General features: G+C 45.6%; 9 non-coding genes and 1 pseudogene across 9 annotated transcripts; all 10 read right to left on the bottom strand.

Annotated features, from left to right (window-relative positions):
- Nucleotides 1-891: 891 nt before the first annotated feature.
- On the bottom strand, nt 892-1,082 carry LOC141244035 (U2 spliceosomal RNA). The gene has a single exon (XR_012308026.1). It is a non-coding gene; the product is annotated as a U2 spliceosomal RNA (small nuclear RNA).
- Nucleotides 1,083-2,197: 1,115 nt separating this feature from the next.
- Nucleotides 2,198-2,388, bottom strand: LOC141244033 (U2 spliceosomal RNA). The gene has a single exon (XR_012308025.1). It is a non-coding gene; the product is annotated as a U2 spliceosomal RNA (small nuclear RNA).
- A 1,115-nt stretch (nt 2,389-3,503) lies between these two features.
- Nucleotides 3,504-3,688, bottom strand: LOC141244003 (U2 spliceosomal RNA). The gene has a single exon (XR_012308010.1). It is a non-coding gene; the product is annotated as a U2 spliceosomal RNA (small nuclear RNA).
- A 524-nt stretch (nt 3,689-4,212) lies between these two features.
- On the bottom strand, nt 4,213-4,328 carry LOC141244027 (U2 spliceosomal RNA; annotated as a pseudogene).
- Nucleotides 4,329-5,443: 1,115 nt separating this feature from the next.
- LOC141243959 (U2 spliceosomal RNA) lies at nt 5,444-5,634 on the bottom strand. The gene has a single exon (XR_012307970.1). It is a non-coding gene; the product is annotated as a U2 spliceosomal RNA (small nuclear RNA).
- Nucleotides 5,635-6,749: 1,115 nt separating this feature from the next.
- On the bottom strand, nt 6,750-6,940 carry LOC141244021 (U2 spliceosomal RNA). Its single transcript, XR_012308024.1, has one exon. It is a non-coding gene; the product is annotated as a U2 spliceosomal RNA (small nuclear RNA).
- A 1,115-nt stretch (nt 6,941-8,055) lies between these two features.
- LOC141244009 (U2 spliceosomal RNA) lies at nt 8,056-8,246 on the bottom strand. The gene has a single exon (XR_012308016.1). It is a non-coding gene; the product is annotated as a U2 spliceosomal RNA (small nuclear RNA).
- Nucleotides 8,247-9,361: 1,115 nt separating this feature from the next.
- Nucleotides 9,362-9,552, bottom strand: LOC141243996 (U2 spliceosomal RNA). The gene has a single exon (XR_012308005.1). It is a non-coding gene; the product is annotated as a U2 spliceosomal RNA (small nuclear RNA).
- A 1,115-nt stretch (nt 9,553-10,667) lies between these two features.
- On the bottom strand, nt 10,668-10,858 carry LOC141243985 (U2 spliceosomal RNA). The gene has a single exon (XR_012307994.1). It is a non-coding gene; the product is annotated as a U2 spliceosomal RNA (small nuclear RNA).
- Nucleotides 10,859-11,973: 1,115 nt separating this feature from the next.
- Nucleotides 11,974-12,164, bottom strand: LOC141243989 (U2 spliceosomal RNA). The gene has a single exon (XR_012307998.1). It is a non-coding gene; the product is annotated as a U2 spliceosomal RNA (small nuclear RNA).
- Between the last annotated feature and the right edge of the window lie 462 nt (nt 12,165-12,626).

Genomic DNA, 12,626 nt, shown 5'->3' with positions numbered 1-12,626 from the left:
CAACACCGTTGGAAGGGAGGAGAACCAATTAAGGCGGGGGGTGGGGTGGAACGAGCAGCTGTCTACCCTTAGCAGGAGGGCTCCTGATTACATACCTCTCCTGCTGCTGCTGCTGCTGGCTGTCCAGCAGCAGACTGAAGGTGGCTGCTGCTGTGCACAGGTATATAAAGGCTCAGAGCCTATTATGACACGCGCAGCCAGCGTTCCATTGCCACATTCCATCTACTGCAGGCAGGATACCTGGCTGGCTGAATGTCGCTGAGAAGCTCACAGAGACCGCCATAAGCAACAGTTTAACAGAATGCCACAGACTAATCAACCAAACTTTTTGGGTTGGGTTCTCTTTTATAGTCTGCAGGCATTAAATGAAAGAAGTCAGTGTTCCAGCAGAAGGAGACAACGTTTCAGAAAAGGCATTGTAGCAAACCAAAAAAGAAATTTTAAGCGCAGCAGAGTAACCAGCGCACATACCTGTTAGCTCAGGTGAGTTTAAAAGGCTGCTGTTGATAACAAGGGCATTTGCTAAATAGATGGTGTGTGTGCAACAATATACTGAAAGGTCAATTATATTGTGCAGCTTATCTCACCACCTGTAGTTAGTTAGGTGAAAGCTCCAAAATGCTTGCCTAATATGTCTGTTTATCCAAAAGGAAGTAAAAAGGGAGAGCTAGAAAGATAGCATTGCATCACATTACATGGCAATGCAATGCACAGTTGCTGAAGTTGAACCAAAATGAGCTTGTAATCTGGCTTCTGCAACTTTGAACATGAAAAATCCAATGAGGAGAAGAAAAGCAAAGCCAAAGAGTCCATCCCAAAATCCGACAAACAAGCAAAATGAACAAAAAACATTGAATTCAATTCTTTCTGATTTTAGAAACTGCATTAAAGAAGGGGTGCACCGGTCCTGGAGATACTGCAATACCAGGTCAATGCGTGGAGTGGACAGAGCAAGCTCTTTTTCCATCTCCCTGTTCTAAAAATCCATTTAATATATGGTCCCCAGATAGGGGACGTATCAGATATTAAACTGATAAGAACAGATACTACACTTGATCTTAGCCAAAAGGCCGAGAAGCGATAACCAGAATTGGTTTCAAACTACGGAGCCACCCAAGGATCCTGAAAAGTCCATTTGTGGAGATGAGCTCCTGGACTCCCGTTAAGAAGACATGTTGTCAACCTCTAGATCCCTTACATGCCTGCACTTTTCGGCTTGCTGCTGCTGCAATCCACGCGTTTTAGATCTGCATAACTCCACCTCTTTAAACACAGCACCTTCACCCCCTGCTGTTCCCACCCGCCTCAACACCGTTGGAAGGGAGGAGAACCAATTAAGGCGGGGGGTGGGGTGGAACGAGCAGCTGTCTACCCTTAGCAGGAGGGCTCCTGATTACATACCTCTCCTGCTGCTGCTGCTGCTGGCTGTCCAGCAGCAGACTGAAGGTGGCTGCTGCTGTGCACAGGTATATAAAGGCTCAGAGCCTATTATGACACGCGCAGCCAGCGTTCCATTGCCACATTCCATCTACTGCAGGCAGGATACCTGGCTGGCTGAATGTCGCTGAGAAGCTCACAGAGACCGCCATAAGCAACAGTTTAACAGAATGCCACAGACTAATCAACCAAACTTTTTGGGTTGGGTTCTCTTTTATAGTCTGCAGGCATTAAATGAAAGAAGTCAGTGTTCCAGCAGAAGGAGACAACGTTTCAGAAAAGGCATTGTAGCAAACCAAAAAAGAAATTTTAAGCGCAGCAGAGTAACCAGCGCACATACCTGTTAGCTCAGGTGAGTTTAAAAGGCTGCTGTTGATAACAAGGGCATTTGCTAAATAGATGGTGTGTGTGCAACAATATACTGAAAGGTCAATTATATTGTGCAGCTTATCTCACCACCTGTAGTTATTTAGGTGAAAGCTCCAAAATGCTTGCCTAATATGTCTGTTTATCCAAAAGGAAGTAAAAAGGGAGAGCTAGAAAGATAGCATTGCATCACATTACATGGCAATGCAATGCACAGTTGCTGAAGTTGAACCAAAATGAGCTTGTAATCTGGCTTCTGCAACTTTGAACATGAAAAATCCAATGAGGAGAAGAAAAGCAAAGCCAAAGAGTCCATCCCAAAATCCGACAAACAAGCAAAATGAACAAAAAACATTGAATTCAATTCTTTCTGATTTTAGAAACTGCATTAAAGAAGGGGTGCACCGGTCCTGGAGATACTGCAATACCAGGTCAATGCGTGGAGTGGACAGAGCAAGCTCTTTTTCCATCTCCCTGTTCTAAAAATCCATTTAATATATGGTCCCCAGATAGGGGACGTATCAGATATTAAACTGATAAGAACAGATACTACACTTGATCTTAGCCAAAAGGCCGAGAAGCGATAACCAGAATTGGTTTCAAACTACGGAGCCACCCAAGGATCCTGAAAAGTCCATTTGTGGAGATGAGCTCCTGGACTCCCGTTAAGAAGACATGTTGTCAACCTCTAGATCCCTTACATGCCTGCACTTTTCGGCTTGCTGCTGCTGCAATCCACGCGTTTTAGATCTGCATAACTCCACCTCTTTAAACACAGCACCTTCACCCCCTGCTGTTCCCACCCGCCTCAACACCGTTGGAAGGGAGGAGAACCAATTAAGGCGGGGGGTGGGGTGGAACGAGCAGCTGTCTACCCTTAGCAGGAGGGCTCCTGATTACATACCTCTCCTGCTGCTGCTGCTGCTGGCTGTCCAGCAGCAGACTGAAGGTGGCTGCTGCTGTGCACAGGTATATAAAGGCTCAGAGCCTATTATGACACGCGCAGCCAGCGTTCCATTGCCACATTCCATCTACTGCAGGCAGGATACCTGGCTGGCTGAATGTCGCTGAGAAGCTCACAGAGACCGCCATAAGCAACAGTTTAACAGAATGCCACAGACTAATCAACCAAACTTTTTGGGTTGGGTTCTCTTTTATAGTCTGCAGGCATTAAATGAAAGAAGTCAGTGTTCCAGCAGAAGGAGACAACGTTTCAGAAAAGGCATTGTAGCAAACCAAAAAAGAAATTTTAAGCGCAGCAGAGTAACCAGCGCACATACCTGTTAGCTCAGGTGAGTTTAAAAGGCTGCTGTTGATAACAAGGGCATTTGCTAAATAGATGGTGTGTGTGCAACAATATACTGAAAGGTCAATTATATTGTGCAGCTTATCTCACCACCTGTAGTTATTTAGGTGAAAGCTCCAAAATGCTTGCCTAATATGTCTGTTTATCCAAAAGGAAGTAAAAAGGGAGAGCTAGAAAGATAGCATTGCATCACATTACATGGCAATGCAATGCACAGTTGCTGAAGTTGAACCAAAATGAGCTTGTAATCTGGCTTCTGCAACTTTGAACATGAAAAATCCAATGAGGAGAAGAAAAGCAAAGCCAAAGAGTCCATCCCAAAATCCGACAAACAAGCAAAATGAACAAAAAACATTGAATTCAATTCTTTCTGATTTTAGAAACTGCATTAAAGAAGGGGTGCACCGGTCCTGGAGATACTGCAATACCAGGTCAATGCGTGGAGTGGACAGAGCAAGCTCTTTTTCCATCTCCCTGTTCTAAAAATCCATTTAATATATGGTCCCCAGATAGGGGACGTATCAGATATTAAACTGATAAGAACAGATTTTTTTTTGATTGAAGCTGCATCCAAGGCACTGAAAAATGTGACCGAAGTCACACCAAAACAGCGCACGAGGCGAGGATTCATGTGGACCCTTCCCGGATGAGAGGGTCCCCAATAAACCATCCCCATCCCTCCGAGCCAGAAGGCCACAGCGAGGGTCAGGGATCTCCGATGCTCTCCCTAGCCGAAGCCGGAGAAGAGCCGTTTTCGTGCTCCCAGCTTCCATTTAGGCTGCCACCCTAGTGGAGCTGGAGCCTGTGTTGGTTTCTCAGCCCAAAGCTGACCGGACCTCCGACTGGGTTTATAAAAATTCCCCTTCCTAGCCCGGAGGCCAGGAATAGGGGGGGTTGCTCAGAAAGTATGATTGGCAAAGGTGCGGCGTGCTACGAAGCCAAGTCTTTCTGGGGTTCCCAGTCCCAGTAAGCTTGGACTCCCACCAGGGCGCCTACTCCTGGGGCACATTGCTCCAAAGCCCTCACACTTACCCAGCCTAGTGACTTCGATCCTGGAGGGCCATGTTTTCCATCAGATAACTCTATGAGCCACCTGGCGTACTAACAAGTGCACCAAACCAGTGTGTAATATGCATCAATTTACCAGGGCAGCCCAAGGACAAAACTGCCTTTTCAAAAGATACTACACTTGATCTTAGCCAAAAGGCCGAGAAGCGATAACCAGAATTGGTTTCAAACTACGGAGCCACCCAAGGATCCTGAAAAGTCCATTTGTGGAGATGAGCTCCTGGACTCCCGTTAAGAAGACATGTTGTCAACCTCTAGATCCCTTACATGCCTGCACTTTTCGGCTTGCTGCTGCTGCAATCCACGCGTTTTAGATCTGCATAACTCCACCTCTTTAAACACAGCACCTTCACCCCCTGCTGTTCCCACCCGCCTCAACACCGTTGGAAGGGAGGAGAACCAATTAAGGCGGGGGGTGGGGTGGAACGAGCAGCTGTCTACCCTTAGCAGGAGGGCTCCTGATTACATACCTCTCCTGCTGCTGCTGCTGCTGGCTGTCCAGCAGCAGACTGAAGGTGGCTGCTGCTGTGCACAGGTATATAAAGGCTCAGAGCCTATTATGACACGCGCAGCCAGCGTTCCATTGCCACATTCCATCTACTGCAGGCAGGATACCTGGCTGGCTGAATGTCGCTGAGAAGCTCACAGAGACCGCCATAAGCAACAGTTTAACAGAATGCCACAGACTAATCAACCAAACTTTTTGGGTTGGGTTCTCTTTTATAGTCTGCAGGCATTAAATGAAAGAAGTCAGTGTTCCAGCAGAAGGCGACAACGTTTCAGAAAAGGCATTGTAGCAAACCAAAAAAGAAATTTTAAGCGCAGCAGAGTAACCAGCGCACATACCTGTTAGCTCAGGTGAGTTTAAAAGGCTGCTGTTGATAACAAGTGCATTTGCTAAATAGATGGTGTGTGTGCAACAATATACTGAAAGGTCAATTATATTGTGCAGCTTATCTCACCACCTGTAGTTATTTAGGTGAAAGCTCCAAAATGCTTGCCTAATATGTCTGTTTATCCAAAAGGAAGTAAAAAGGGAGAGCTAGAAAGATAGCATTGCATCACATTACATGGCAATGCAATGCACAGTTGCTGAAGTTGAACCAAAATGAGCTTGTAATCTGGCTTCTGCAACTTTGAACATGAAAAATCCAATGAGGAGAAGAAAAGCAAAGCCAAAGAGTCCATCCCAAAATCCGACAAACAAGCAAAATGAACAAAAAACATTGAATTCAATTCTTTCTGATTTTAGAAACTGCATTAAAGAAGGGGTGCACCGGTCCTGGAGATACTGCAATACCAGGTCAATGCGTGGAGTGGACAGAGCAAGCTCTTTTTCCATCTCCCTGTTCTAAAAATCCATTTAATATATGGTCCCCAGATAGGGGACGTATCAGATATTAAACTGATAAGAACAGATACTACACTTGATCTTAGCCAAAAGGCTGAGAAGCGATAACCAGAATTGGTTTCAAACTACGGAGCCACCCAAGGATCCTGAAAAGTCCATTTGTGGAGATGAGCTCCTGGACTCCCGTTAAGAAGACATGTTGTCAACCTCTAGATCCCTTACATGCCTGCACTTTTCGGCTTGCTGCTGCTGCAATCCACGCGTTTTAGATCTGCATAACTCCACCTCTTTAAACACAGCACCTTCACCCCCTGCTGTTCCCACCCGCCTCAACACCGTTGGAAGGGAGGAGAACCAATTAAGGCGGGGGGTGGGGTGGAACGAGCAGCTGTCTACCCTTAGCAGGAGGGCTCCTGATTACATACCTCTCCTGCTGCTGCTGCTGCTGGCTGTCCAGCAGCAGACTGAAGGTGGCTGCTGCTGTGCACAGGTATATAAAGGCTCAGAGCCTATTATGACACGCGCAGCCAGCGTTCCATTGCCACATTCCATCTACTGCAGGCAGGATACCTGGCTGGCTGAATGTCGCTGAGAAGCTCACAGAGACCGCCATAAGCAACAGTTTAACAGAATGCCACAGACTAATCAACCAAACTTTTTGGGTTGGGTTCTCTTTTATAGTCTGCAGGCATTAAATGAAAGAAGTCAGTGTTCCAGCAGAAGGAGACAACGTTTCAGAAAAGGCATTGTAGCAAACCAAAAAAGAAATTTTAAGCGCAGCAGAGTAACCAGCGCACATACCTGTTAGCTCAGGTGAGTTTAAAAGGCTGCTGTTGATAACAAGGGCATTTGCTAAATAGATGGTGTGTGTGCAACAATATACTGAAAGGTCAATTATATTGTGCAGCTTATCTCACCACCTGTAGTTATTTAGGTGAAAGCTCCAAAATGCTTGCCTAATATGTCTGTTTATCCAAAAGGAAGTAAAAAGGGAGAGCTAGAAAGATAGCATTGCATCACATTACATGGCAATGCAATGCACAGTTGCTGAAGTTGAACCAAAATGAGCTTGTAATCTGGCTTCTGCAACTTTGAACATGAAAAATCCAATGAGGAGAAGAAAAGCAAAGCCAAAGAGTCCATCCCAAAATCCGACAAACAAGCAAAATGAACAAAAAACATTGAATTCAATTCTTTCTGATTTTAGAAACTGCATTAAAGAAGGGGTGCACCGGTCCTGGAGATACTGCAATACCAGGTCAATGCGTGGAGTGGACAGAGCAAGCTCTTTTTCCATCTCCCTGTTCTAAAAATCCATTTAATATATGGTCCCCAGATAGGGGACGTATCAGATATTAAACTGATAAGAACAGATACTACACTTGATCTTAGCCAAAAGGCCGAGAAGCGATAACCAGAATTGGTTTCAAACTACGGAGCCACCCAAGGATCCTGAAAAGTCCATTTGTGGAGATGAGCTCCTGGACTCCCGTTAAGAAGACATGTTGTCAACCTCTAGATCCCTTACATGCCTGCACTTTTCGGCTTGCTGCTGCTGCAATCCACGCGTTTTAGATCTGCATAACTCCACCTCTTTAAACACATCACCTTCACCCCCTGCTGTTCCCACCCGCCTCAACACCGTTGGAAGGGAGGAGAACCAATTAAGGCGGGGGGTGGGGTGGAACGAGCAGCTGTCTACCCTTAGCAGGAGGGCTCCTGATTACATACCTCTCCTGCTGCTGCTGCTGCTGGCTGTCCAGCAGCAGACTGAAGGTGGCTGCTGCTGTGCACAGGTATATAAAGGCTCAGAGCCTATTATGACACGCGCAGCCAGCGTTCCATTGCCACATTCCATCTACTGCAGGCAGGATACCTGGCTGGCTGAATGTCGCTGAGAAGCTCACAGAGACCGCCATAAGCAACAGTTTAACAGAATGCCACAGACTAATCAACCAAACTTTTTGGGTTGGGTTTTCTTTTATAGTCTGCAGGCATTAAATGAAAGAAGTCAGTGTTCCAGCAGAAGGAGACAACGTTTCAGAAAAGGCATTGTAGCAAACCAAAAAAGAAATTTTAAGCGCAGCAGAGTAACCAGCGCACATACCTGTTAGCTCAGGTGAGTTTAAAAGGCTGCTGTTGATAACAAGGGCATTTGCTAAATAGATGGTGTGTGTGCAACAATATACTGAAAGGTCAATTATATTGTGCAGCTTATCTCACCACCTGTAGTTAGTTAGGTGAAAGCTCCAAAATGCTTGCCTAATATGTCTGTTTATCCAAAAGGAAGTAAAAAGGGAGAGCTAGAAAGATAGCATTGCATCACATTACATGGCAATGCAATGCACAGTTGCTGAAGTTGAACCAAAATGAGCTTGTAATCTGGCTTCTGCAACTTTGAACATGAAAAATCCAATGAGGAGAAGAAAAGCAAAGCCAAAGAGTCCATCCCAAAATCCGACAAACAAGCAAAATGAACAAAAAACATTGAATTCAATTCTTTCTGATTTTAGAAACTGCATTAAAGAAGGGGTGCACCGGTCCTGGAGATACTGCAATACCAGGTCAATGCGTGGAGTGGACAGAGCAAGCTCTTTTTCCATCTCCCTGTTCTAAAAATCCATTTAATATATGGTCCCCAGATAGGGGACGTATCAGATATTAAACTGATAAGAACAGATACTACACTTGATCTTAGCCAAAAGGCCGAGAAGCGATAACCAGAATTGGTTTCAAACTACGGAGCCACCCAAGGATCCTGAAAAGTCCATTTGTGGAGATGAGCTCCTGGACTCCCGTTAAGAAGACATGTTGTCAACCTCTAGATCCCTTACATGCCTGCACTTTTCGGCTTGCTGCTGCTGCAATCCACGCGTTTTAGATCTGCATAACTCCACCTCTTTAAACACAGCACCTTCACCCCCTGCTGTTCCCACCCGCCTCAACACCGTTGGAAGGGAGGAGAACCAATTAAGGCGGGGGGTGGGGTGGAACGAGCAGCTGTCTACCCTTAGCAGGAGGGCTCCTGATTACATACCTCTCCTGCTGCTGCTGCTGCTGGCTGTCCAGCAGCAGACTGAAGGTGGCTGCTGCTGTGCACAGGTATATAAAGGCTCAGAGCCTATTATGACACGCGCAGCCAGCGTTCCATTGCCACATTCCATCTACTGCAGGCAGGATACCTGGCTGGCTGAATGTCGCTGAGAAGCTCACAGAGACCGCCATAAGCAACAGTTTAACAGAATGCCACAGACTAATCAACCAAACTTTTTGGGTTGGGTTCTCTTTTATAGTCTGCAGGCATTAAATGAAAGAAGTCAGTGTTCCAGCAGAAGGAGACAACGTTTCAGAAAAGGCATTGTAGCAAACCAAAAAAGAAATTTTAAGCGCAGCAGAGTAACCAGCGCACATACCTGTTAGCTCAGGTGAGTTTAAAAGGCTGCTGTTGATAACAAGGGCATTTGCTAAATAGATGGTGTGTGTGCAACAATATACTGAAAGGTCAATTATATTGTGCAGCTTATCTCACCACCTGTAGTTATTTAGGTGAAAGCTCCAAAATGCTTGCCTAATATGTCTGTTTATCCAAAAGGAAGTAAAAAGGGAGAGCTAGAAAGATAGCATTGCATCACATTACATGGCAATGCAATGCACAGTTGCTGAAGTTGAACCAAAATGAGCTTGTAATCTGGCTTCTGCAACTTTGAACATGAAAAATCCAATGAGGAGAAGAAAAGCAAAGCCAAAGAGTCCATCCCAAAATCCGACAAACAAGCAAAATGAACAAAAAACATTGAATTCAATTCTTTCTGATTTTAGAAACTGCATTAAAGAAGGGGTGCACCGGTCCTGGAGATACTGCAATACCAGGTCAATGCGTGGAGTGGACAGAGCAAGCTCTTTTTCCATCTCCCTGTTCTAAAAATCCATTTAATATATGGTCCCCAGATAGGGGACGTATCAGATATTAAACTGATAAGAACAGATACTACACTTGATCTTAGCCAAAAGGCCGAGAAGCGATAACCAGAATTGGTTTCAAACTACGGAGCCACCCAAGGATCCTGAAAAGTCCATTTGTGGAGATGAGCTCCTGGACTCCCGTTAAGAAGACATGTTGTCAACCTCTAGATCCCTTACATGCCTGCACTTTTCGGCTTGCTGCTGCTGCAATCCACGCGTTTTAGATCTGCATAACTCCACCTCTTTAAACACAGCACCTTCACCCCCTGCTGTTCCCACCCGCCTCAACACCGTTGGAAGGGAGGAGAACCAATTAAGGCGGGGGGTGGGGTGGAACGAGCAGCTGTCTACCCTTAGCAGGAGGGCTCCTGATTACATACCTCTCCTGCTGCTGCTGCTGCTGGCTGTTCAGCAGCAGACTGAAGGTGGCTGCTGCTGTGCACAGGTATATAAAGGCTCAGAGCCTATTATGACACGCGCAGCCAGCGTTCCATTGCCACATTCCATCTACTGCAGGCAGGATACCTGGCTGGCTGAATGTCGCTGAGAAGCTCACAGAGACCGCCATAAGCAACAGTTTAACAGAATGCCACAGACTAATCAACCAAACTTTTTGGGTTGGGTTCTCTTTTATAGTCTGCAGGCATTAAACGAAAGAAGTCAGTGTTCCAGCAGAAGGAGACAACGTTTCAGAAAATGCATTGTAGCAAACCAAAAAAGAAATTTTAAGCGCAGCAGAGTAACCAGCGCACATACCTGTTAGCTCAGGTGAGTTTAAAAGGCTGCTGTTGATAACAAGGGCATTTGCTAAATAGATGGTGTGTGTGCAACAATATACTGAAAGGTCAATTATATTGTGCAGCTTATCTCACCACCTGTAGTTATTTAGGTGAAAGCTCCAAAATGCTTGCCTAATATGTCTGTTTATCCAAAAGGAAGTAAAAAGGGAGAGCTAGAAAGATAGCATTGCATCACATTACATGGCAATGCAATGCACAGTTGCTGAAGTTGAACCAAAATGAGCTTGTAATCTGGCTTCTGCAACTTTGAACATGAAAAATCCAATGAGGAGAAGAAAAGCAAAGCCAAAGAGTCCATCCCAAAATCCGACAAACAAGCAAAATGAACAAAAAACATTGAATTCAATTCTTTCTGATTTTAGAAACTGCATTAAAGAAGGGGTGCACCGGTCCTGGAGATACTGCAATACCAGGTCAATGCGTGGAGTGGACAGAGCAAGCTCTTTTTCCATCTCCCTGTTCTAAAAATCCATTTAATATATGGTCCCCAGATAGGGGACGTATCAGATATTAAACTGATAAGAACAGATACTACACTTGATCTTAGCCAAAAGGCCGAGAAGCGATAACCAGAATTGGTTTCAAACTACGGAGCCACCCAAGGATCCTGAAAAGTCCATTTGTGGAGATGAGCTCCTGGACTCCCGTTAAGAAGACATGTTGTCAACCTCTAGATCCCTTACATGCCTGCACTTTTCGGCTTGCTGCTGCTGCAATCCACGCGTTTTAGATCTGCATAACTCCACCTCTTTAAACACAGCACCTTCACCCCCTGCTGTTCCCACCCGCCTCAACACCGTTGGAAGGGAGGAGAACCAATTAAGGCGGGGGGTGGGGTGGAACGAGCAGCTGTCTACCCTTAGCAGGAGGGCTCCTGATTACATACCTCTCCTGCTGCTGCTGCTGCTGGCTGTCCAGCAGCAGACTGAAGGTGGCTGCTGCTGTGCACAGGTATATAAAGGCTCAGAGCCTATTATGACACGCGCAGCCAGCGTTCCATTGCCACATTCCATCTACTGCAGGCAGGATACCTGGCTGGCTGAATGTCGCTGAGAAGCTCACAGAGACCGCCATAAGCAACAGTTTAACAGAATGCCACAGACTAATCAACCAAACTTTTTGGGTTGGGTTCTCTTTTATAGTCTGCAGGCATTAAATGAAAGAAGTCAGTGTTCCAGCAGAAGGAGACAACGTTTCAGAAAAGGCATTGTAGCAAACCAAAAAAGAAATTTTAAGTGCAGCAGAGTAACCAGCGCACATACCTGTTAGCTCAGGTGAGTTTAAAAGGCTGCTGTTGATAACAAGGGCATTTGCTAAATAGATGGTGTGTGTGCAACAATATACTGAAAGGTCAATTATATTGTGCAGCTTATCTCACCACCTGTAGTTAGTTAGGTGAAAGCTCCAAAATGCTTGCCTAATATGTCTGTTTATCCAAAAGGAAGTAAAAAGGGAGAGCTAGAAAGATAGCATTGCATCACATTACATGGCAATGCAATGCACAGTTGCTGAAGTTGAACCAAAATGAGCTTGTAATCTGGCTTCTGCAACTTTGAACATGAAAAATCCAATGAGGAGAAGAAAAGCAAAGCCAAAGAGTCCATCCCAAAATCCGACAAACAAGCAAAATGAACAAAAAACATTGAATTCAATTCTTTCTGATTTTAGAAACTGCATTAAAGAAGGGGTGCACCGGTCCTGGAGATACTGCAATACCAGGTCAATGCGTGGAGTGGACAGAGCAAGCTCTTTTTCCATCTCCCTGTTCTAAAAATCCATTTAATATATGGTCACCAGATAGGGGACGTATCAGATATTAAACTGATAAGAACAGATACTACACTTGATCTTAGCCAAAAGGCCGAGAAGCGATAACCAGAATTGGTTTCAAACTACGGAGCCACCCAAGGATCCTGAAAAGTCCATTTGTGGAGATGAGCTCCTGGACTCCCGTTAAGAAGACATGTTGTCAACCTCTAGATCCCTTACATGCCTGCACTTTTCGGCTTGCTGCTGCTGCAATCCACGCGTTTTAGATCTGCATAACTCCACCTCTTTAAACACAGCACCTTCACCCCCTGCTGTTCCCACCCGCCTCAACACCGTTGGAAGGGAGGAGAACCAATTAAGGCGGGGGGTGGGGTGGAACGAGCAGCTGTCTACCCTTAGCAGGAGGGCTCCTGATTACATACCTCTCCTGCTGCTGCTGCTGCTGCTGGCTGTCCAGCAGCAGACTGAAGGTGGCTGCTGCTGTGCACAGGTATATAAAGGCTCAGAGCCTATTATGACACGCGCAGCCAGCGTTCCATTGCCACATTCCATCTACTGCAGGCAG

Source organism: Phyllobates terribilis, unplaced genomic scaffold (genome assembly GCF_046119375.1).
Source record: "Phyllobates terribilis strain yellow unplaced genomic scaffold, ASM4611937v1 Scaffold_1274__1_contigs__length_337103, whole genome shotgun sequence".
Classification (NCBI taxonomy): Eukaryota; Metazoa; Chordata; class Amphibia; order Anura; family Dendrobatidae; genus Phyllobates; species Phyllobates terribilis.
The sequence above is the reverse complement of the archived record's forward strand: the minus strand, read 5'-3'. Positions and strand labels throughout refer to the sequence as shown.